General features: G+C 39.1%; 1 protein-coding gene across 2 annotated transcripts in view; it reads left to right on the top strand.

The window, feature by feature from the left end:
• Pacrg (parkin coregulated) overlaps positions 1-25229 on the top strand; it is a 484043-nt gene that overhangs the window by 209007 nt on the left and 249807 nt on the right. The gene's annotated exons all lie outside the window — the stretch shown is intronic.

The raw sequence follows: 25229 nt of genomic DNA, 5'->3' as shown, positions 1-25229 counted from the left end.
AAAAATTGTCAACACTTATTGAATGCTTAGTTTCTTTTTAAGAGCTTTATATTTCATCATGAATAGGAAAATATCATTTTGTCCTTGTGACAGATGATAAAACTGAGTCATAGAGCAATTAGTCAACTAGTTACTGATGAATGGGAACTGAACCTGGAAATCCAAATGCAGAACCCATGTTCTAAGCTTAGTCCATGTTGATTGAGAGCTAACAATGGTGAGTCAGCCGCAGGAGGGACCCAGCCCTTTTCATGAAAATTGCTACTATGATCTAATTATTTCAATCAATAATAATTAAAACACAATATTGTAAATATAAACATTCACTGATATATGGCAAGTTAATAGTGTATATTACAACTTGCTAAATTTAAAGCCCATTTTGAAATACAAAATGGTATTGGAGCAAGTCCTAGAGAACAATTCGAGAAAATTAATCATCTGCTCTTTACCACAATCCACTCGTACAGGATATTTGCTGTTTGGATTTTGTTTCATGTTTTAAATGCAATAAAGTGTTTACAAAGCATAAAGCACTATGCTCATTTTTCATGCTTTACTTCAGCTTTTTATTTATTTATTTATCTATTTATTTATTTTTTATTTTTTACTCTACTACTTTTCACTGAAGTTGGCTGACATATAACAATCCTTTTTTTCCTCAGCTAATCAATACTGCTCTATAATTTTAAGTTTTATATATTAAACAGTCTTGATAATCATTTGGTAATCACTTCAAACATTTTAAAATCAATTTAGCTCTGTTTTCAGGAATAGGTAGTCGTAAAACACTTCTGTTCAAATAAAATTTTTAGTAAGTCCCATATCTCTCTCCCTCCCCTCTCTTCCCATCCTTCCTTCCTGTCTTCCTCCTTTCATCGCTCCCTTGCTCCCTTGTTTTTCTCTTCCCTTCCCTCCCTCCTGCCTTCCTTCTCTACAACCTTCCACAAACATTACTGCAGTCCCACCATAGGGATCACCATGCTGTAAGTACAAAAGTGGAAAGACACAGCACTGCTCTCAGGGACCGCGACACAGTGTGGGGAGTGCAGGTTGTGTTAGGAGAGCACCAGGGGACACCAGGGGAGAAGGGCCTGGCAATTTGAAGTGGTGAGCTGGGCAAAATATGCAGCAGAAAGAAGAGACCAAGGTGGACAGAGCAAGCAAGTGTCGGGGAAAGACGGGAACTGCTGAGAGCCATTAGCCAAGTAGGTACGACAATTTCCTTGCCAGCACTACCACAATTCGCTGCACCAAACGATAGTTACATAGTCCAGACAAGTTCTGCAAGCAGTTCAAAGCGGAGGAATCTATCAATATGTCCGTTTCCTCCCAAAGTCCGTTTCCTCCCAAAGTAAGTTGACTCCTTGATTGAGCATTACTTGTTGAGTTATATTCATTGATGCATCAGTTTATACAGTTTACTGTGATAGCTATCATAGAAGCTGTAGTTTGGTTTTATCTTTGTCTTCACCGGCACTGGGATGAAAATAGGAATTCTGGCAATGATGCTAAAGAGACATTATCCTGAAAAGAATTATTAAATATAATGAAAAGGAAAGGTGAAAGTAAACAAACAGATCTGTTAACCTCCTTTAAAAACAATCCTTAACAGCTGTTTACCTAATTTAAATTAGTAAACAAACAGATCTGTTAACCACCTTTAAAAACAATCCTTAACAGCTGTTTACCTAATTTAAATTAAGCCATTTAAATCATGTGAAGAAAAAAAAAAATTTGGATCCATTTTTTCATGAGCGTTCCTTATATATGATATATGGACATATGCACACACAGACATACAACACAAAACACAAATGTGCACACAAACGTACAACACATAAGACAATAATAAAGGCCTTGTAGCTTTATACAGGTGAAATCTCCATTGCAATGTTTAAAAACTCCACAGTCAAAAAATAAAACTGATCAGAAAAACATTAACCTAGGTGTGTATGAGCTCAAAAAATAAAATAGAACTTTATGATGTGGGGAAAATGCAATAACAAAATAGATATTGAAAAAAGCATCCTGGTTAATCACTGTCGCAGATGTAAGAATGGCCAAGCTGGAGTTCTGGATATCAGCTGTTATGGATTTGAGTCAAATCATCTTCTTTTTGATCTGTAGAAATTGTTTTAGTTAATCTCTCTGGAATCCAAATCGGCTGCTGTTCTCCCTGTGGAAAAACACAAACAGAACCCCGACTCCAGACAATCACTGGGTCAGGACCTTTCCATTGTCCTGTTAGAATATCTTTCCAAAGTACCTTAGGCTTATGTACATTTTTTGGATACATATGCCTTTCCGCAGCACTAAGTCCTGATGAATCCAAATTTTAAAAGTTTAGAGTAAAAAGGGTTATTTTAAGTTTATCTTTGGGGGATATATACCCCTTTCCAATTCCCTCTTTTTGCTTTAATAAGTACATGTCTATATCTAATAGTTGTCTTAGCTTTTTGCATTTTCTATCTGAAATACCTTTACTTGACATTTTCAACCATTTTTTATCTTATTTCTATCTTCTAGTACCCCCCCCCAAGGTTTGTACATTCACCCTTAGTTGCTTTTTTTTTTCTTCTTAGTTTTCTTTTGTTTCCTATTTTGTGGGTTAAAAATTCTTGTCTTCCTACATCTTCTCTATCTTCCTACATCTTTTCTATATTTTTTTCTTTTTAACTTTCTATACTTCTGTCTTTAAAGTTTTTCACTTCAAATTTTTAATCATCTTTACCTAAGTATCTTTTATTCTATTATCTTCCCATTTTCATGTTTTTTTTTTTTAAGTAATGTTTTTAAGATTAACTAGGCTTCGAATGACGCAATCTTTCCTCCGTCGCAAAGGCATCTTAACCACCTTCAATTTAACCTTTTAAAGCCTTCCAATCATCATCTATACTGTACTTTTAAATGTACTTTTTCACCACCTATAGCTTCACTCTTTTAAATGAGGCTTAGATTCTGTTTAAATCACTTAATATTAGTTTACATGGCTGCCCTTCAACCAAAGGCCTTTTTTACTCCATTAAGAATCTTTGTCTCAATCTGCCATGTACAAATACCTTTTCTTCTTTCTTCCTTTCTCAAGCTTTTAAAGTAAGTCTAGTTTCCTCAAAATCTTTTTAAATGACATTTTACAACTTTTTACTTTACCACACAGAGATTATCTCATCTAGAAACATTTCTTTTTCTTTTAACCTTCCATATTAAAATATATTTTCACATCTTCAATCTTTTAGTATCTCTTTTTTAACTGTTAACCCTTTTTAAATATTCAAATTCTGAAACAACTCATAAATTTCTGATTTGGACAAATTACTCCACTTTAATAAGATGAAATAATTTCATTTTTTTATGGTACTATAATACTATAATTGAAACCCAACGGAAACTTCTTATACTCTTTGTATATAAATTACACCTGATAGAATCTTAACACTTAGTAACCTTGTTTTAGCAAAGACACAGACCAAAGCAATATTAAACTTTTTTTTCCATTTACCAATTTATGAAAACACACATAATGTTTAAATATATTACCTTATGTAACTTAATAAGTAAAGAACACTTGATTTTATATTTAGTGGTTGATATTTTAACACTTTAGCTTTGTAAATTAATCAGATGTCTGTAAAAACCAAGATCTTAGACAATTGTAGTAAACAGAATTAGCCATCTCTTTCTTGTTGAAGAAAAACCCTTCTACAGGATACCATGATGGTCCCATTGAAATACTTAATAACTTGTCTTTAAAAAGCCATGGGCTACATTTTTGTATTGTATCAACATATGTCCTAACTGTTCTTGGTCTTACTGGGTTGCCTCCTTTCTCTAACAATTTCTCTTTCTCGGGGGCGAACAACTTCAAACCTTGAGTTGACCATTTTCCCCAGTTTGCCTAAGAAAGTTCTAGGAACAGGCAACTTGAAATAAAAACAAAATAAATCAAAACAAAAACGCACTGTTTTTTGAAATGGTCACCCATTCTTTTGCTCTTCCTCAGGGGCAAACAATTTCACTTACCTTCTCTTCAGATGTTCCGCGTACAGGCCACCAAATGCCGCAGTCTGGCTGGGCACAAAATCACAAGCCACTCACAGCCTTGTAGATTCAAACAGCAATTCTTTATTCCCGATCTCACACCGACACTCTACAATCTCGTTCTGGGGAAATCCACGTTCTCTGCCCAAATCCACACCACCACTGGGCTTCTGTCTCCCAAAAATACTGTCTGAATCCCATGAGAACTCAAGGGGAACTCAGGCAGCAGGATACGCCCTATTCCCAGCAGGAATAACCTTAAACCTGGAACCGCCCTAAACCCGGATTGTCCTAAACCGGGAACGCCCTAAATCCAAGGAGAGCCTTAAATCCTGATCCACCCTAAACCCGGGTCCGCCCTGGTCCTTGAGCAAGGTCACCTTACATGCAATGTCACTGCAAAGTGTCCAAAGCAAGTCCATTTTACCACGAGTCCTTCCTGTAAGCAACACGGGGTACTACGCTGGCAAGGAAATTGTCATACCTACTTGGCTAATGGCTGTCAGCAGGGAACCAGGAGGCAGTGAGCAATGCGCTGCGGTGAGAGCTGTGGCAAGTAGTCCAAGATAAAGTTCCAGAACAAGAGAGGCCTGGTGCATTATGTTCATAAGCTCAAATTTTATTCCATGGATTTAAAAGAAACTGTGGATTTTTAAACAGAAAAGGATGACTGTTTTCAATTTTAACAAAATAACTTTGGGAACTATTTAGAGAATGAACATAAATTGAATAGCGCTGGAAGGTATGGTGGATGGAGAGATGGAAAGAGCTGGAAAGAGACCCTGAAGGAGGATTGGCAGGACTTTAGGAACTGCCTAGAGGGGTGGGTGAGAAAGGCAGCTGCAGGTAGCCCTCAGGCTTCGAAACTGTGAGAAGGTGCACACAATGCAGTGCAGATTTTAAAGTGTTGGGATTAAACTACAGCCATCACCCCAAATCTGGGAACAAGACACCAATATTGTTTCAGAGAATCTAGAGCAATAAGAAAATACTAAAGTGTGGCAAGTATCAAAAAGAAGGACAATGACAAAAGTCAACATTCAGAGTACTATTAGAAGTACCAAATAAATTTGCTAAGGTGGATAGTTATAAAATAAGTATGCAAAATAAAATTGCTTTTCTTTGTGGTGTCAATCAGCAGCAGGAAATACCACAAAAAGAACAAAACTACACAATTCCTAAGAAAACCTAACAAGAAAATTGCAAGGCTTAATCAAACTAGAAAATTATTAAATAAGAAACAAAAGTACCAGCTGGGGATGTGGCTCAAGCCGAAGCGCACTCTCCTGGCATGTGCGGGGCGCTGGGTTCAATCCTCAGCACCACATTAAAAATAAAATAAAATAAAGATGTTGTGTCCACTGAAAACTGAAAAATAAATATTAAAAATTCTCTCTCTCTCTCTCTCTCTCTCTCTCTTAAAAAAACAAAGAAACATAAGTACAATAGTATTTCAGTTTAATAGATTTTATATTGCATAAATATTCAAAGTTGGTATTGCTGAATGAATGCTAGAATCCAGATGAAGGCTAGAATCCAGAGAAAATATTAGTAGATATTTAACAAAAAATAATATAACTACCTTACAAATACTTCCTTCAATTGATAATATAGAGATAAATAGAAAAAAAATTAATAGGTAATAGATAAATGAATCTAAATCATCATCTCAAAACTGATCTTTTGAACTAAAAGATAAACAAGTAAAAATTGAAAATACCAGTGATATACCATTTTCTGTAATTAAATATGCAAAGTTTTGAAAAATCCAGTAATCTCATGTCTTAGCAAGGCTGGGATGATCCTTACCTGCAAAATTCCATAAGGCCATTGAAAGATCAACATTCCTCCTTGTAGACATTGGTGATCCTGGGCCCCTTTCTCCCAGAGCCCCATCCTACCCATCTCCAAGTGGCCAGACTCTCCCAGCTTTGAGTAATTAGAAGGTTAATGGAGGGCACTTGAATGTGCACATTGATATTTATTGTTTAATGTTTAGAATATTCCTCTTGGGTGTGGGCACAGCAGAATCAATATTTCTTTATAATGCAGGTGCGTCTATATGTATTGCTAAGTGGAACTTTATTGAAAAGTTATATGACTATGTCCATTAAAGTTCAGTACCTCCTTATTTATTTATTTTGGTGTACTGGGGATTGAACTCAGAGGCACTCAACCACTGAGTCACATCCCCAGCCCTGTTTTGTAGGTTATTTAGAGAAGAGTCTCACTGAGTTCCTTAGTACCTCGTCATTGCTGAGGCTGGCTTTGAACTCACAATCCCCTGTCTCAGCTTCCAGAACTGCTGAGATTACAGGTATGCAGCACCATGCCTGGCATGACTGCTTATTTTTAACACACAACCCCACTTTATTTTTCAATCCTAGAAAAATAAAATCCCCAATATATAATGATGTATGAAGATCTTTATAACAGCATAGTTTAAATAATCCAAAACTGTGAACAGTGTGAACGCTTTTCAATTAGAAAATGTCTAAAGGAATTATGGCACTGTATATTTCTACAATAGAGTATTTTATTACTGTTTTAAAAAGAGTGAATTAGATTTATGCATATTGATTTGGAAAGATATCCATATGCATTATTTAAACATTAAAATCACGATGTGTAGAGTAGTATGTACTTTTCTGTTTAGAATGCTAATTTTGTTTTAGAAAAAAAAAAAGAGATACATTTCTCACATACACATGTGAGTGTAGCATAAATCTACAGTGGTGTGAGGATTTACGTGTATAGACAGACACTCAGGATGGTGGTGGAGGGCCTAAGAGGATATGTGCAACCCCGTGTTGTTATACCTGTTTTTATAAGCTTTGTATTTTTGCTGTTAAAAAAACGGGGGTGGGGTGGGAGGAGTCTAAGAAAGTGCCATTCTCAAGAATTGAAACCAAATTAGACTAGAACATGATAAACTAAACTTGAGTTATATTATTTGGTAAGAAAATACAATTTTTTTAAGAGAGAGAGAGAGAGAGAGAGAGAGAGAGAGAGAGAGAGTTTTAATATTTATTCTTTAGTTTTCAGCGGACACAACATCTTTGTTTGTATGTGGTGCTGAGGATCGAACCCGGGTCGCATGCATGCCAGGCCAGTGCACTACCGCTTGAGCCCCATCCCCAGCCCCAGAAAATACAAATTTTGTTTCACCAAATAACAATGTTTTGCTCTACTAACCAATTTCCTCTAGAACATTGGCTTTTAACATTTTTAAGGGTGAGGCACCCTTAGAAAAGTGGGATGAAACCTCTTTCCCAGATGAAGGTGCCTGAGTTCTCAAATGCACACAAAGCAAAGAACTGCACGAGTTTGAGGAGCCCTGTTTCAAGATTCCGGATCATCATTTTTTAATTTAAAGCCACTGCACATAAGTTCAAAACACAGGTTCCTGTATGTGTGTTCCCTTTCTTTGTTGTTTGGACAACAACCTGTCTTTAGTATCACTTGCTTTCTTTGGGAGAGGAGCTTATTTCATTATCAAAGATCAACACTAACTCACCCAGATCTTAGCAGCCCAAGACGCCTTCACCATCTTGTTGAATTTCCCTCTCCAACCAGACCAGACTGTTGCCAACTCCCTAAATGCAGTCTAAATTCTCTGTGCTCATTTCTGTGAGCACCTGTGCCTCTGCTTAAGGCACCTTGTGTGTGCTCACTCTAGTGTCCTCTGGGCCTGCCCTGCCCATTCTTCTACTCCGGGTTGCAACACCGTCCCCTTGGGTAAAGCTGGCCCTAGTTTGTCAGCAGAGGGAATCTCGCCATCTTTGCCATGGTGTCCTTACTGCCGCCATGTAAAGTCACAGTGAGCTGTGGGAATGTCTTATCTCATCTCCTGGACGATTAGAGCCCTGGGAGGAGAGCTCACAGCTCACATCCTGGTCATTTTAAATCTGTCCCAGCACCCAGAGCAGAGTCTTGCAGGTCACAGGCCCCAGTAAATGCCAAATTGAATTGATTTTGAGCTAACTTCAGTGGCAACCTGAAACAGAATGTCCTTTCCGGCTTTGGGTTTTTATAATGCAGTTTTGCTGCTTCTGTACAAACGTGTCTCCGTCAATCTACAAAAATAGCCCACAATTCTTATTCCAAGCTTTAAAATCGTGCCCTGCTGTAGAAGAGTCTAGTTAATGACATCTATTTCATGAAGAACAATGAATCTTTTCCTATCTTATCTATAAATTGGTGTGTGTTTTTAAGTGTGCTAATAAATTAAAATTACTTTTAAATTGTTCGGTGTATTTTCACCTTTTAGACATTTGAAAATTTAGTATAATTTTATAGTTTACATGACTTTTTTAACTCACTTTGAGATGCTTTTTTTTTGTTTATTCTCCTATCAGAATAAATCTTATGTTTAATAAAGAATAGTAAATATAGATAATGAATGCAGCTTTAATGCCACACGTGGACTTGCTATTTAATAGGAATTAAGAAGCAATGTACTTGAATAAAATAAGTTTGTAGGTATTTAGGTCTCTCTTCACCCAGGGCTTTTAGGACCTAAAATTGCCAAATAATATTCAGAGCAGAAAAATAAAATTTAAAAAAAAACTTTTAAAATAGTTGAAATTAATAAGAGACAGCTCTACAATTATGTTTAGATAGAATAAAAGTCTGAGACTTTTAGAAATCTATTTGGTTTAGTGATGGCAATTGAGAAATGGTTAGTATATGAGCATCTTTGACTCAGCAAATTGATACTGTTTAGAAGGTTCAAGGTCTTCCCAATGCTTTCAATCAAAATTATGTGAAAAAAACACTCACTCTCTCTCTCTCTCTCTCTCTCTCTCTCTCTCACACACACACACACACACACACACACACACACACACACACATTTCCAGTATAATTACTGGCAGAATTTTAATTACTTTGCATACAGATTTCATGTTCTTAGGCCCCAGTCACAACTCTATGCTGATGTTACCCAGTTAATTCCCCATTGTTAACTCTCTGAAAAATCAACTTGAAAAATGTTCATTACTCTGAATTTTCAGCAGGGACAGTTGTGATCTAATTGATTTCTTGCTTTTCAGTAAGAAAAAAAAGAATTCAATTAAGTGCTCTCATGTTGTTTTCCATCAATATTGAATAAGAGTTTTAAGCCAGGGATGTGGCTCAAAGGTAGCGCACTTGCCCAACATGCATGAAACCCTGGTTCTATCCCCAGAAATCCCCCCCCACACACACACACAGAGCAGTTTTAGAAGTGCATCATAAACATGGCAAAAGTAAGGAATCCTGGTGGTAACCTGGTTTGGTGCTTATTTGTTTAGAATCTCCTAGCATTTTCAAATATTAATATTTTTTATTTTATAAATATATTTTGGACTACCAATAGGGAAATATTATTTCCTATACTCAAGCTGTAAAAAAAACCTAAGATCTGACTTCATCAAACATCAATTATGTGGAGGACATGCAAATTTGCCGAGTATAAACGAATATTGGTAACAACGGTAATTTGTGAATCTTGAAAAATCTTATTGAATTTATCCACTAAAACTATACTGTAAGAGCCTGTGGCAATTGCTACAATAGAAGCATAAGGGTCAGATCTAGCACAAGGACTAAAGTCACAGAGTGTAGTTGAAGAAGAACAGTTTGTAGTACTTAGGAGCAAGGACACCAAACTGAGGAGACAGCCCAGCTGGGTTGCATGTGACAGTCCTCAGATGGAAGCTGAGTTGAGCTTTCATTAACAGGGTATGAACATGAACGGCCAGCTGCATAGCTGTTTGGGAGAGGAAGCTGTTGGGAGATAGGATCAGCTGTGTTCTACAGAATGCAGAACAGTTTACATAGGCAGTTTATGGAGGAGAATAGACAAAAACAGGTAATCTTTTAAATGCTTATAGACCTTCATGGAGTAATCCCATTTCTAGGAGTTTATCCTAAGGAAACAACTAAATCTACTGGAAGAGTTTTATGAGTAATGCTATTCATTAAAATGCCAAACAGTAAGGGGAATGATTCTATAAACCAAGGAGCAATCACTGAATGCACCATTAGGAATACATTATAAATTTAAAAGTCTGCAAAGAGTTTTAATAATATGAGAAAATTATCAGGCTACAATAGAAGAAAAAAGCAAAACAGAGAAGTATGAGTTTGGTTTGATCACACTATTCTAACAAAATTATTACAGGAAAAATCCCAGAGGGAAATATACCCAAACAGTTAAGCAGGAGCTGCTGAATGGTGACACTATTGCTGGCTTTTTTCTCTCTGCATTGCAGTGTTCAATACATTTCTCTAAGCATGTATTAGTCATGCAGGGAAAATAAAATTCAATATAATTTAGCAGTTTTCAAAAGCCCAATGAAGAGTCGAAGAGTCCTTGGATCAAGCAGTGAGTGTAGATGCAGAGAAGGGGAAAGATGCAAGTTTGAGGCAGAACGTGGTTTTCAGGGGCACTGGGCTAAGAAAGGCCCTTGGCAGAGGGCACTGCAGTTCTGAGTTTTACCACAAGGTAGGTGGTGCTGCTCCCTGGGTCCAACAGCAAGCACCGGAGCAGGAGCAGGGTCAGCGGGGGAGGAGGGCCATGAAGTTTTATAACAAGGATCTTCATATAAGGATCCTTCAGAAGAATCCTTAGGGCTATCTGGCAAATGAAGACATTCAGCACTTCCTTATTTTTAAGGCTGAATAACATTTTGCTGTTTGTATATGTCACTTTCACATTTTCTTTATCCATAAGTTCCTCAAAGGATTTTAAGATAAATGTCTTGGCTCTTGTGCATAGTGTCACAGTAAATGCTGGGGTGCAGATACCTTTTTGTGATCCTTTTATATTCAGCATGTAAGCAGAATTATAGTGGCTGGCTCATAGGATGGTGCTCAGTTATGCCAGAACAGAGTCTAGAGATCTAGTGTATGGCAGGTGACAACAGCTGAGCTAGTTAATAGTACATATTGGTTTACTTGTCATTTTCTAGGAGGATATATGTTAAAACACTGAGTTGTAACATTTTAAACATAGACATTTTTATATGTCAATGATAACTCAATAATGCTGTTAAAAATAATAGTCCCGACAAAGAAATAATAGTCCCGACAGTAAACCCATCACTTTCAGGTCTCACAGTGGAGGTGATAAAAAGTGATTTTGGTTATATGTTCATGTTCTTCAAACCAAATATAGAAAATTCATTATTTGATCCAAAACAGGTGAAAATATCATCGTGCACAAAAAAATATTCATTGCACTGTGCTGCCTGTGACCAAGAAAAAACAGGAACAGAAAGAAAATATACTCCCAAGCTAATTCAGGGTTAAATTATGATGAATCCATTCAGTGGGATATTGTGTAGCAGTTAAAAAATTATGTATTAACAAAAGAAAATACTTATGTCAAGTTTTAAAAAGAACATGTTAAAATCATACATGTAGTAAGATGTCGACCTTGTGAAAGATTATATAAATGACACCAGACTGATCACACATCAAAATATTAGTGGGGACTATCTCAACTCTGATGGTAGTATTATGGCTAATCCTACCTTATTTAATTTTTAAAAACTATTTTCTACTAAGAGTATGTGTTACCAGAGGTTTAAAAAAAAAAGGAAAAAAAAATGCCAGTGAAAGAAAATGTGCTGAGCAATCAGGGTTAAACTGTGGATATGAGAATCATGCATGTATAGGTAACAACAGAAGTCATGGGTAGTCTTTAGACTCTGGAGAGAGATTTGGTTGCCTCTCTTAATAGCTATTTAGTACATGGATTTTTTAAATAATAAATGGAAACATTTTAAAGATTCAGTCCTGTTTATCAAAACTCAATTAGAGTCTTAGGCCTTTGTCACTTGGGGATGTTCAATAGAGTGAACATGATTTTTTAAATTGATTTGATAAAGATACAACTTGACATCAGTGTACAGTAATCCATTTTCCATTTTCTTACTTTTCTTCACAAAATATGTCATGCTCAATTTTAATTTCAACAAAATGCAGAGCAAATCTACAGAAGGCAAAAGTGCTAAAGATTTGTTTGCCCTAAGATATGTTTTGCTCAGTATAATTGGGTTGTCAGGATGTGTCTGACGTATGCTAATGAAGCAGTATGAAAGCCAAAGCTGGCTTATTTGGTTGCATTTGTCCTTCTTATAGTCAAACCAGCCACGTTTATTTACTTCCTACTTAGATGCTTGGAAAGAAAAATAACAGAATGACAGCACCGTGGCCCCCCGTCACAGATGACAAGGATTGACAGGGAAGTGAGTTGAGGTTCCAGCTACTGCCAGAATAGCCTGGTACCCTGAGGGACAGGTGGGGAGGACTGTGGACCCAGTACAGGCCTCATAAAGAGGCGACAATTGGACACCAGCCTGTAAAGCAAGGCAGCCACGGACAAGAGAGACCTTCAGATAGACTCTAGGTTCTGCCAGATTGTTCCTCGGGTGGCAATTTCAGTTACATCCTAATCAGCCAGGAATAGCAGTACCCACTGTTCTTCATGCTGGCCAATGTGTGACTCTGTCTGATTTTCTATCTGCATTTGCAGAGCTGTGCATCTTTTCCTTTATTAATCGGCAGTGTGTAGCTTCTCCTCTGCGAATTGCCTAATAACACCTTCTGCCCACTTCTCTGGAGCTGTGTATCTAATTGATCAGGGAGGTTCTTTTTGCATTCTGGGTGCTAACCTTGCCGGGAGGTTCACTGCTTTTCCTTCTTGAAGACACACTTCCTGAACCCCTGTACTTGCTGACAGAGGCCTCCTAGCCAGCTTTTATTTTCTCAGCAGCAAAACTGGGCTAATAACAGTACCTACTGGAAAGAGTTGTGAAGATTCAATGAGTTGATATCTAGAGCCTTGCCACTGGTTTGGCACATAGTGCAGTGCGCCCCGTTAAACTCGGCTTCTGTTGTTGCTATTCACATTCTTGTGACCACTCTCCTTTGCTGGTTAATTATTTTCTAACCCACCCAGCACTGTGGGTGCTGTCCTTCAGGACCACTAAGCGGGAGCCTTCACTCCAACTCCCTGTTTGGTGTGGATCTGAAGACTTGTCTCTGGTCCTCAGGCCACGTGTGACTCAGCGTGTGAGTCCATGAATAGGAGCGTCCACAAGAGCTCTGCTCTGACCCAGGCTCCTGCTTCCCTCCCTTTATTTCTGGCCTTTGCTTTCTTAAGGATGAATATGAACACATATTTATTACATTGTTTTGCAACATTTCTCCATCTCCAACATAGTTTTGAAAGAACCTGTTCCTAAATTATCCAATATGTCATTATGATGGATGCAGAAGTCTTATCTATTTTTCTCTTGGGGTATGGTACTTCTTTTCCTTATTTATAAGAATTCATTCTTTATTAAGTACTTGACATATTTTTATCTTATATTTCAGATATGCTTTTTTAGTCGCAAGATTTAATAGTCAAATCTAGCAATCATTATGATTTCTGCTACTGGAAACATGATAGGAAGAACCCTTTCCCCAAGATTACTTAAAAATCATTTAATTTTCTATACTTCCTTCCTATACATTTCTGACACTGAGTGTTACTTAGAATTGATTTTGGCATGTGAAATCAGTTAGAGAATCTAACAAATTTCTTCCAAAACACTTTTAGCCAGTTGTGACAAAACCTTTTATCAAGTAATGATTCTTTCCTTGGTAGAGGCAGCCCTGGGTGTAAGACTTTACATCAGCTCAATTGCCAACTGCACTCTTAATTCCTTCTGTAGGGCATAGCCAATGATAGGAAGCACCAGTCTGCTCTTTCCTCCACCTAAATAGTGAAGAATTTGCACTGTTCTCTAGAGTACAGATATTCATATTGGCAGAAAGAAAAGAAACAGTTGTATTTTTAAATTAAATATACAATCAGCCCAAAACCACTTTGCATTGAAGTTCTAAAATAATCAGGCAGCAGAAAAGATTGTCCTGGAGGTCTCTAAGGTACACATATAAATAAAAGGACACTGTGAGACGGCTGGGAGGCCACGCTTATTGGTAAGAATCGGTCAAGGTTTCGTTTACCTCTCACCAGAACTGATGACTTTTAGAATACAGGCCCCACCGAATGTGTGACACGGGACAGTTTGTTTAACTGACCTCCGTTGCTTCAGCAGATACTTCTGAGCACCTGTCAGATACAAACTGTTCATTGGCCTGTGTGGTCTGGGTACCTTTGCTGCACTCTGTATTAGATAGGTAGGTGTGTGCCAAACCCTGACTCATAATAGATGCTCCAAGTACGGTTGGCAAGTCACTGCCTGCCCTAGCTCTTTAGACCCTCAGCCAATTTAAATTGGATTAAACACAATAAAAATTCAGAATAAAATTGCCTTGGCCTTCTATATATTTCCTTAACATTTTGGTGACAAACAAGACTTCCTTTCTAAAAGCGGATTAGCATTTTAATTATGAAGATTGTGTTTACTATATGAAGTCTGATCTTCCCAGGCAAGGTTTAATCCACTAGACATGACTAATTTTCTTGTGAGTTTTACTTTAACCTCAGCCTTTCAAAATTTCTGAGTGGAATATTATTAATCCTAGTGATTCCTGACCTGCCCCTGGTATTTTGCAGTCTTTAGTATGAAATTTTTCATTTAGAAAACTGCAAATGGAGGTATAAACCTAAACTATTACTTAGGAACATTAATTATGAAACATAATTATAAACACCAGTGCCTACATTGGTAATCATTTACCACGTGTAATTGTACCAGAAACCTGCAACTGGATGTATTTGTAACATTCTGTGGTTGACTTCTTCTACATGGACTGCAAAAGAATAAGTCTAAGCCAGATGCTATTTAGATCAACCTGGTAGTTAAGATGCTGGGTTACAAATCTGATGACAGTGAGCTGAAAGTTCCATTCAGTCTGCCCAGGCCAGACTCATGTGCCTTCTGTTGCTGCAGGACTGGTTGATGGTCTTAGGGGATCTGCCTCCGTCAGTCAGTGTGTGTTGCCCAGCACCAGGGCAGAGTGCCCTCCTGTAGGTCCTGCTAGGGGCTCCACAGGCCTGGGCCCTGCCTGCTCACTGTGTTCATGATGGACAAAGGCTCCCGGGAGTCCTCCTTGATGGCACTGGTAATGACTGTTCCCAATGACTCCTCTGAGTACTCCCATCATACACCCCACGCCATGCCCACCCTGGGGCCCCTGGGGGGCAGTCACACACACGGCTAACAGGAGGATCATTTGTAATGTCTGCAGCCTTAGAAGATGAGTTGATTTGTACTTGACTGTAGCTCTGGCCTCCTCTGAGTTCATAACCCTGAGTGTGTATCTTAATTTCTTCACCTGTAAAGCCAGGATGGTGTCTTGTAGACTTGAGGCACGTAAGGCAGCTGGAGGCCACACAGGACCTCCATGAATGGCAATTTGCATTATTATTCTTTCACATCATTGTGCAGTCACTTAACATACGCTGTGGACTCTGTGTTAGGTACTGACATACAACCATGAACAAGGCAGTCTCTGTCCTCAGAAAGCTTACGGGGTAGGGAGGAGTGAGGGGGACAGGATATTGCCTAGGTTTCAGGCAGGTGAATGCTGGCCAGGCCCTGGAGCAAGGGCCCGGGTTGCCCACCAGGAGCCCTTAGCTCTGCCTCCAGGAGCCGAGGGCCTCCACTTCTGAAGTCCCCTGGAAGGAGGTGGGGGAGCTTTCCAGGGGCTCTAGGAAGTTGAGTCCTGCAGTCCATTCTGCATCTAAGACTCTTGAGTAGATCTTGGGGCGTTCACTCTCTAATAACGAATTATATGCATTGTCCAAAAGTTCAATGAAATCTCAAGAGAAGGGAAGAGGTCTCCATGAGGAGAATGGTGAATGGTGGTGTCTTGGGAACCAGGGCTATAACCCAGTAGACCTGTTTTCTCCACTCTACCCACAATTTTAACACATTTCCCTGGTCATGCTGCAGAGGACATGGCATAAGAACTAGGGCAAATCAAGATTTTGAATTAAAAAAATAGGAGTGAAAGCCTAACAACCAGAAGCAAATCTCACAGAAAGGAAAACTATGAGGCCAAATCCCAGAGAACAAAAGGAAGGGGAAACACCGGCCTCTGGCCTCTGGGGACAGCTGCTTCTAGCGCCCAGATCTCCCCCAGGGGAGCAGCAGCTTAGCTTTCCTAGGGACATGATACCCTCTCCTACTTAAATGGCACAGTCGCTTCTTATATTGTCTTCTTATATTTAATTCTTGGTAGCATTTGATTTAATTCTATGATCTCATTCATGGGTGTGGGAGGTTAGGCTGGACAGCATTCACTTACCCAAGAAAATATAGAAAAGTTACACTGATAAGATTTTGTTATAACATTTTACTCAAGGTAATTAAATTCCGGCCTAATGCACCAAGACGGAACAGTGTAATATACATTTTGGCATTTGTTTAGCCCAAGAAAATTCACTCATCCAAGAAGCCCACTGATAGTGTACTCATTTAATATAATTACCCCATTATGCATAAAATAATGTGTTTAAAGAGAGTCAGGCAACCTGCTTTAATCACTGCAGTAAGTCATAAGTGAAATGAAATAACCCTGGCTATAATATTAAAAATACTGAGAGCATTTTATATCGGGTCTGCTCCAGCTGAATAAAGGCAAATTTTTCAGAGTGACAACAAAATATTGTAAGTATTTATTTGGAAGTAAGACAGTCAAGAACTTTTAATTAAAAAGTCCGCTGGTTGATCCGTACTGCACACTGCAACTCTACCTGGTTGGCAGAGAGCTGTGCCTGCGGAGGTACGTCCTACGTGGCCTGCTGGTGGGAAGTCGGTCAGCTTTTGTTTGTGGCTAGATAAGGTTTTCCACAGAAAATATTCTTGACTGACTGTCTGTAAGACTCATCTGTTTGTCTTTAAAGTCTTCCTTCCCTCTGACCTTCTAAAAGTTCTCTAATGCCATGTGTACAGATGGGGAGTGAAAGAAGAAGGTGGTAAAGACAAAGGCCAATCAGTTATATTGTCTTCTTTATATTCCTCCTAAAGAAGACAAACAACAGTGTTTTTTGAAGTGTCTTTTTTCAGATATCAAAAAAGTAAAAGGACAAAAATTATTTAGAGAGCTGCAGTCATATCTTCCTTCTCTGCATATTGCCCATGATACGTTGATCATGATGTCTGCCCAAAAGCTAGTAATTGAGTAAAAGAATGGACCAGTTAGTCTATGAAAATGTCTTTGTGTTTTGCAAATCAGTTTGGTTGAGGAGTTGGGGCAAGTTCTGTTTATTGACAAATGAATAGAGAAGGACGTTACTGTACAGATCAAGAGACTATAAATGGCTATGTGTTCTCTCTCTCTCTCTCTCTCTCTCTCTCTCTCTCTCTCTCTCGTGTTTGTGTGGGTGGTGTGTGTGTGTGGGGTGTGTGTGTGTGTGTGTGTGTGAGAGAGAGAGAGAGAGAGAGAGGAGAGAGAGAGAGAGAGAGAGAACTCTATGTTAGGTAGGCCTACCCACCAACAACTGTCAGACTTATGGACAAACTTGAATCCTGCATAACCTGAAGTTTTGAAGGCTTGATTCAGCTCTCACATGTTTTGATAAGCCTGAGCAAATATTTCTGGAGACATTAAAAAATGAGAATCTTGGGCTGGGGTTGTGGCTCAATGATAGAGCACTCGCCTAGCACGTGCGAGGTCCTGGGTTTGATCCTCAGCACCACAGGAGGGGAAAGGGAAGGGAGATCATCCAGTTCAAATCCCACTTTTTATAGATCCACTTCCTGCTGGATGTTGTTTTCCATTAATCTTTCTCTCTTTACATTTTCAGGTTTAATTGTTCTTAGCTGTATCCATCTTTTTCTCAGAAATTCTTTTGCTTAACAACAACCAGAGGTAGGATGGGCTTGTAAAACTGAAGTCTGACACTAACAATAGTAATAGTGAGAACACCTGTCCTTTATTTCCATTCTTCTTTCTACCTCTTCTGGGTTAGATGCATTAAGTACATTACCTCAGCAGGGTATGGCACACACCTGTAATCTCAGTGGCTTCAGAGGTGAGGCAGGAGGATTTCAAGTTCAAAGCCAGCCTCCGCAACCTAGCAAGGCCCTAAGCAACTTAGTGAGACACTATCTCAAAATAAAAAATTAAAAGGACTGAGGATGTGGCTCAGTGGTAAAGTGTCCTTGGGTTCAATCTCTGATACCAAAAATAAATGCATTATCTCACAATTATTTAAGGTGGCCTTGTGCCTCCATTTTTACAGATGGGGTGGCTGAGGCATAGAACGACTAATCAATTCTCCTAAGTGGGTAAGAGCAGAGTCAAGATGCAGATTTGGTCCACGTGGCTGCACTGCACACGCTCTTTCACGCTCTTTCCACCTGGACTTGCTTAGAATTGGCTAAGCATTCCAACTGGATCATCAATCACTCGTCCTTAAAAATAATGATCACCATAGCAGTGTGTTTCAGTTCATTGACCCTGAATAATAACTTACAAAAAAATCTTTTACTATATAACTTAAGTCACAGTCACTCTTCACTTTCCAAATTAACATGAAAAGGTTTTTAATTGTAGAGCTTCCTTTGTGTATTTTCTAATATGTACATGCACGTATGTAACAGTATATTAGTTATCATGTAAAATTCTAGTGTATGAATACGCACATGTGTGTGCAAATTTAACATAGGTTTGGAGTTGAAGCCAATTCCTAATTGTTCATTGCTGATCTGTTCATCATTCGTGCAGAGCAGTGGTGGGGAGGCTCCAGCAGCTGCCTGGAGTCAGTCCACACTGCACGCTAGGTCTGACTCCACTAGTGAGAGACTGCTCACGCGAGGTTCCTCGTGACCATTGGGCACCATACTTAATGTAGACACCCTCATTCCCACAAATGGTGGTTTGTGTTCCCTTTATCTGTGAGAACCCACCCCAGAGGCAAGACTGTAGCACCCGTCTTGAAAATTAACAGGTTTTACCTTTTGTTCACTTTACTTCCTATTTTTCAGTTTTCTATTTCATTATTTTCCATTTAGATATTACTTTCTTTGTTCTGGTTACTTCATTTTACATTTTCTGGTTGTTGTCGTCTTTTCTCCCCCTAGTTTTTTCAAGGCTGAAACTGTGTTTCCTAACTTCAGATCTTCCTTCTTTTCTAGCAGGGATTTTAGTGCTATGAATTTTCTCTTAATACTGCTTTAGTTGCAGCCTGCAAATTTTCATACATTTCTCAGTTAAAATACTTTAAAAATTTTTTTCTGTTGATTTTGTTTATTCTTCAAATATTTAGGGATTTTTCCATGTACCTTTCTGTTACTAATGATAGGATTTCATATAGTCAGACAGACAACCCACCTTGTGTGACTTGAATCCTTTTAAATAGAGTATTTTCTATTCTGGTAAACGTCCTGTGTGTACTTTAAAAAAATGTGCATGCTGCTGTTGCTTCCAGGATTATATAAGTGTCAGGTCAAGGTATTGATAGTGTTATTTAAATCAGTTTGTTGGTAATGTGATTCTGTTTTCTGTATCTTTATTTATTTATTTATTTTGGTCTCCTTGTTCTGTCAGATACTGAAAGAATGGCATTGAAATTCAACTGCACTTACGTTCTTCAGTATTCTGCCATTCTGTCTTGTATTTTGAAGCTCTGTATTTGGTGCCTCAAATGTTTAGAATTATCATGTCTTGGAAAACTGACCGCTTTATCAATATGAAACTACATTTTTACCCCCTGGTTAAATGTGTGAACTCTAAAATCCACTTTGCAGATAGGAATATGGCGGCTCCAGCCTTCCTCTGATGAGTGTCAGCGCTTTCTTTTCCACCGGTTTTCCTTTAACCTGTTTGAGTCCCCAAAGCATGTTTCCTGGAGGCAGTTTACGCTCTCAGTTCATCTTGTGTGTAATCTGACAAGCGCTGTCTGGATTTGACTGCTTTTAACACTGTTGTGAGATGGCCACCTTTTAAACATGTCACTCCCTTGTATTTTTATGTGTGTCATCTGTCCTCATTCCATGCTTTTTCCTTTCTGTTCAGATTTTCTGTAGACTTAATCTTTTTTTATGACTCCCTTTTATCTTATTTCAGAGTTTCAAATTTTTGTTGTATTCCTTTAATGGTTGCCTTAAAGTTCATAGTATATCTATTTAACTTACCACAGTAGAACTTCAAAAATCATTGTACCCCTTCATATATAGTAAACAAATATTACAACATTTCTTATTTTTTCCCTTCTAACCTTTGTGCTTCTGTATATTATGAACCCCACAGCACATTATTATTAATTTTTGCTTTAAACTGAGAATTATGTTTAGGAACTTAAATAATAAGAAAAAAGGTGCTTTTCCTCCATAGAATTGCCACCTGTGATGCTCCTCCTTCCTGTGTGGCCCCAGGTTCCCACCTGTTTCCCTTTCCTTCTGCCTAAATCGTCTTACTCCTGAGCAGGGTCTGCACCGTGGTGGTTGCATTGGATATCCAAAGTAGTCAAAATGATTAGTTTTGACAGATATTTGGTGGGTTAAAGGATCTAGCTGGGTATTGAGTGTACCTTTTATTCTCTGGCTGCTTCTAACACTTGCTCTTTATGGCTAGTTTTAAACTGTGAAGTGCCTCGTGACTTTCTTCATGTTTCTCTTTCTTGGAGCTTGCTGGACTTCTTGGATCTGTGGGTGTCTAATTTTCATCAAATTTGGAGAATTTTTAGCCACATTTCTTCTTCTGTTCCCCTCTCCTCTGCCTTTGAGGACTCCACTCACACGTGTTTGAGGTGGTTCCATAGCTCACTAGTTTATCAGCTTTTCAGTCCTCTTTCATTTCAATACTTCCTATCGCTACGTCTTCATGTTTTCTGTTCTGTGATGTCTAAATCACTACGAATTCCTTCCAGTCTCTCTTTAAGCTCAGAAGAAGTTTCCCACTGGGGGGTGGGGGTGGGGGTGGCAACAACACTGTTCCCTGCCAGCTCCATGTGGTGTGCTCACTGAGATCCTCAGGTGGCCTCTTCTCCAGGCTTGAGTAGGTCCTTGACCCAGGAGCTTTCGATTCTCAGCTAAAGACTGAGAAGGGTCCACTGTGGAACTCCAGAGCTGTCCATCTGTGCTCTCCCTCCTCCCCAGTACTCCGCCCGGGAACTCCTGCTGTCTCGGGCTCCCTGACTCCCTGCTCTGCCTCTGCTTGGGGAGACCCATGTCCCTTTGCTCTCCTGACTGCTCCACTCACTTCCCAGGTAGTGGGCTGGGCACTGCTGGTCTTACTCATGTGTTTCCCCCTTGAGGGAGTCATGTCCTTCACCCTCTGATGTCCAGTGTCTTAAGAACATGGTTTTTCTTTTGTTTTGTTTTTGTTTTTTGGTTGTTTTAGGCATGAACAGCTAATCTGGTACCTTTGCTTCTGATTTTTTTTTTAATTCCTGTTTTATAGTTCTGCATAATAGTGGGGCTCGTTTTGACTTACTCTTACATGCATAGAAGATAGTTAACTGCATTTCAATCCCTAGTACTACTTCTTTTCTTGCCCTCCTCTCTCCCCCAAACCCCTTCCTCTACTGTATTGGGTCGCCCTCCTATTTATTTATGCTTATTGGTGCATTACATGTGTGTGTGTGTGTGTGTGTGTGTGTGTGTGAGTGTGTGTGTCTGTGTTTTATATATATGTAATTAGAATGCACTGTGATATACTCGTCTATGCACACAGCATAATGTGGTCAACTTCATTCCACAGTTCTTCCTCTTTCTCCCCTCCCTGTCCTTTCTTTCTCCCTTTCACTTCTGGTTTAATTTCATTTGAAGTCCCATCCCTTAAAGCTTCCTAGATCTTGTTCTCCGGCTCATCCAGTCACTACCTGTAATATTCTTTTTTATTGTTGTTTTTCTGGGTTTACAATTCCAGAAGTACATCAGAGAAAATAAAGGGGCTTTGCTAAATTTCTACCCGTCCCTTGAGTTTCCCTTAGTGCTGCTTTATCCATTTAGATAAAACAGTTTTTCCAGTTTGCCTTCAACACACACACACTCACGTACTCACATCCAGAACATATTTTCTCAGAACATATTTTCTAGCCATAATCTCTTCTGAAATAAAACCAACGTAATAGTGAAATTTCTGAAGCACACCAGACTCTGAATTGACTCTGAATCCCCCAGACTAGGTGTGTGCCTGAAGCCACCAGGCTCTTCTTGAGACCAGCTTTAGTTGCTAGACTCTTTCAATTTCCCACGTGAAAGGGGGGTTAACCATACCACTCCAGCCTGTACTAGATCTCCTCCTTCTGCCATTTGGATAGGCATACAGAGTAACAGGAGGACAAGGATAGTTTGTTTCTAGTTGAACCTCCGTGTAATCAAGCGCACTCCTCAGGTTCTCTAGGAGACCTGCCCAGGAGCTGCATGAGAGCCACCTAGGACAGCGGCTGAGCCCCTCAGCATAAGGGACCTGACTTCCTCCCCCTTCTTCACAGAGACTCCCAGGCTCCCACCTGGGCCTGAGAAATGCTTGGGTTGGAGACCTGAAAGGAAGTCCCTGGTCTACTAAGCAGAGCACACTTTGTCATGGGCTGAGGACAGATGCTGCTCCCTTCTGTGACTATAGCATGGAGCTGCTGCCTTCTGGGGGCCACTTGAGGCACATGGCTCTGACCATCTCACTGTTCATCTCCAACTGATGCTCCGCTGGGCTGGTTTGTGTTTCCTCACTTGTCAGTAAAGATGGGACATGACAATTTGATTCCCAAGATCTTTTCCAGTTCCAAAAGACTCGGATTGTTTATTTTTAGGTAGATACTGGCAAAATAACTGTCTGAGGATACAATAAGGTGTTTCACTCAATGAATTCTATCACACAGAAGACTAAAACACACGAGTGCCAATGTGCTAGGTCCATGTGACAACAAAATCCAGATAACTGGCAAAACTTAAGCTCTGAACTTAACTCCTTACGTCTTACTTAGGCTAATTCATTTATAAAACATTTCACTCATTGATATATTTGATATCATGTGATCATAAATAAGGAATTAGTGGCAGACTTTGGAATCAAGTCTAAGATATCCCAAAGTCTTTCATTCTGCACAAAGCTATCATTTTATCTATTATTCAATAAAATAAAAATGTCATACTAAAGAAAAGAGAACTCAGAATTGAAAATATAAAACTTTCCATCACTACAATTTATCTTACGAGACTCTCAAATTCAACATTACATTAACATGGTTCATTACATTTAATGATTTCAATAACTATAAAGGCAAAAGTTCTAAAAATCGCTGGAACTTTAGAAAAGACTTTGTTTACTTTCCTGTGTAGATCCTTAGAATTTCTAATCTTAGCATGATTTCTTTGACATCCAAATTATGGAAATTACCAGCACAGCCAGCCACTTGCCTCCTTAGTGAAGAACAAGAAGCTGATTAGGAGGGCAGCAGCCTCCTACCAGGGAGGAAGCCGCTCTGCTGGAGTTATTTACACCTCTGGACACCCTGCAAAACCTCGCACCTCTGACATTGGCAATAGAATCTTAAACTTATGCTTAAAAAGCTGCAGAAAAACTTTATAAGTTTTATTATTGTCATGGAATGTCACTTTTGTGAGATTTTCATTTACTAAAGGTGACCATTTACAAAAGAAGTATGTTCAGTGAATAGAGTGAATCGAGAGTTATAAACTCCAGTTTTCAGTGACATGAAATATAAGAAGATGGTATATAAGTGCAAGGAGATGCTCCACATGCATTTATGTATTTGTATTCATGTGTAGATACCAAGTCTTCTGGAGGTAGGGATTGTCCAGATTCAAAAGAAATGAGAAGTCGTAGTGAATTCTGTGAACTTGATAATATTTCTGATTCAAAATTATTTTGAAGATCTAAGCTCCCAATAGTATTTCATCTATTAAAAAAAAAAATTCCCTTAGCAGCAAGTTATAGGATGGAGCCCATAATTTGAATCTGAAAACCAAAAGACTGTAGAGTAATCCTCTAGATGTAATCAAATCTGTCCTGCTGTTCCAGACGATGCCAAACTGATGCCAAACTGTTCTTTAATTGCTGTTTTCCAGAGAAAACAAAGCAAACTGCTGATTGATCCACTGTTTTACAAAATCCAAACCACTGTTTTGTTTTTGAATGGTGTTCCCACAGAAGCACTGGGGAGAGCTGAGGCGGGTGCTGATGCCTGGTCAGTGTGCTGACACCACCCGCAAGGCACAGGGAGGACTGGGACGTCACCCAGTGAGCTCTCCTCACAAGGCCCCACACCCACCACTGCAGCCCACACCTCCCTAGTGACCCAGCCCTTCCTGAGCAGCCCCTGCGCCTCCTGTCCCAGCCCTCGCAGAGCCTATCAGTGTCCTTAGCTCTACACGCAGACGTGGGCTGCCCGTGACTGACTTCCTTCCAGCTGTTGTTAGTCAAGTCTCCTTCCTTCCTTCCTTTCTTCCTTTCTTTCTACCTTCCTTCTTTCCCTTTTGTTCTTTCTAGTTATACATGACAGTAGAGTGTATTTTAACATATTATATTTACATAAAATATATTATTCTAATTAAGATTCCATTCTAGTGGTTGTACATGACGTGGAGTTTCACTGGTTGTATATTCATATATGAACACAGGAAAGTGATGTCTGATTCATTCTACTGTCTTTCATATTCCTACGCCCCCTTCTCTTCATTCCCCTTTGTCTAACCCCATGAATTTCTATTCCTCCCTACCCACTCTCCCCTGTTGTGTGTTAGCAGCATCCACATATCAGAAAGAACATTCAGCCTTTGGTTTTTTGAGACTGCTTATTTCACTTAACATGGTAGTTTCCAGTTTCTTTCATTTCCTGGCAAATACCATAATTTCATTCTTCTTCATGGCTGAGTAATATCCCATGGTGTATATATACCATATTTTCTTTACCCATCCATATGTTGAAAGGCACCTTGGTTGGTTTCATAGCTTGGCTATTGTGAATTGAGCTGCTCTGAACATTGACATGGCTGCATCACTATAAGCCATGTCAATGTTCAGAGCAGCTCAATTCACAAAAGCCAAGTCATTTTAAGTCCTTTGGTATACACGGAGGAGCGGGATAACTGGGTCAAGTGGTGGTTCCATTTCAAGTTCTGAGGAATCTCCACACTGCTTTCCATACTGGTTGCACCAATTTGCATCCCCACCAGCAATGTATGAGTGGATCTTCTTCCCTTCTTCCTTACCAACACTTATTGTTAGTTGTATTCTTTTTAAAAAATATTTTTTAGTTGTAGATGGACACA

Source organism: Callospermophilus lateralis, chromosome 6, assembly GCF_048772815.1.
Source record: "Callospermophilus lateralis isolate mCalLat2 chromosome 6, mCalLat2.hap1, whole genome shotgun sequence".
Taxonomy (NCBI): domain Eukaryota; kingdom Metazoa; phylum Chordata; class Mammalia; order Rodentia; family Sciuridae; genus Callospermophilus; species Callospermophilus lateralis.
Note: the sequence above shows the minus strand (reverse complement) of the source record. Positions and strands in the feature narration are given on the sequence as shown.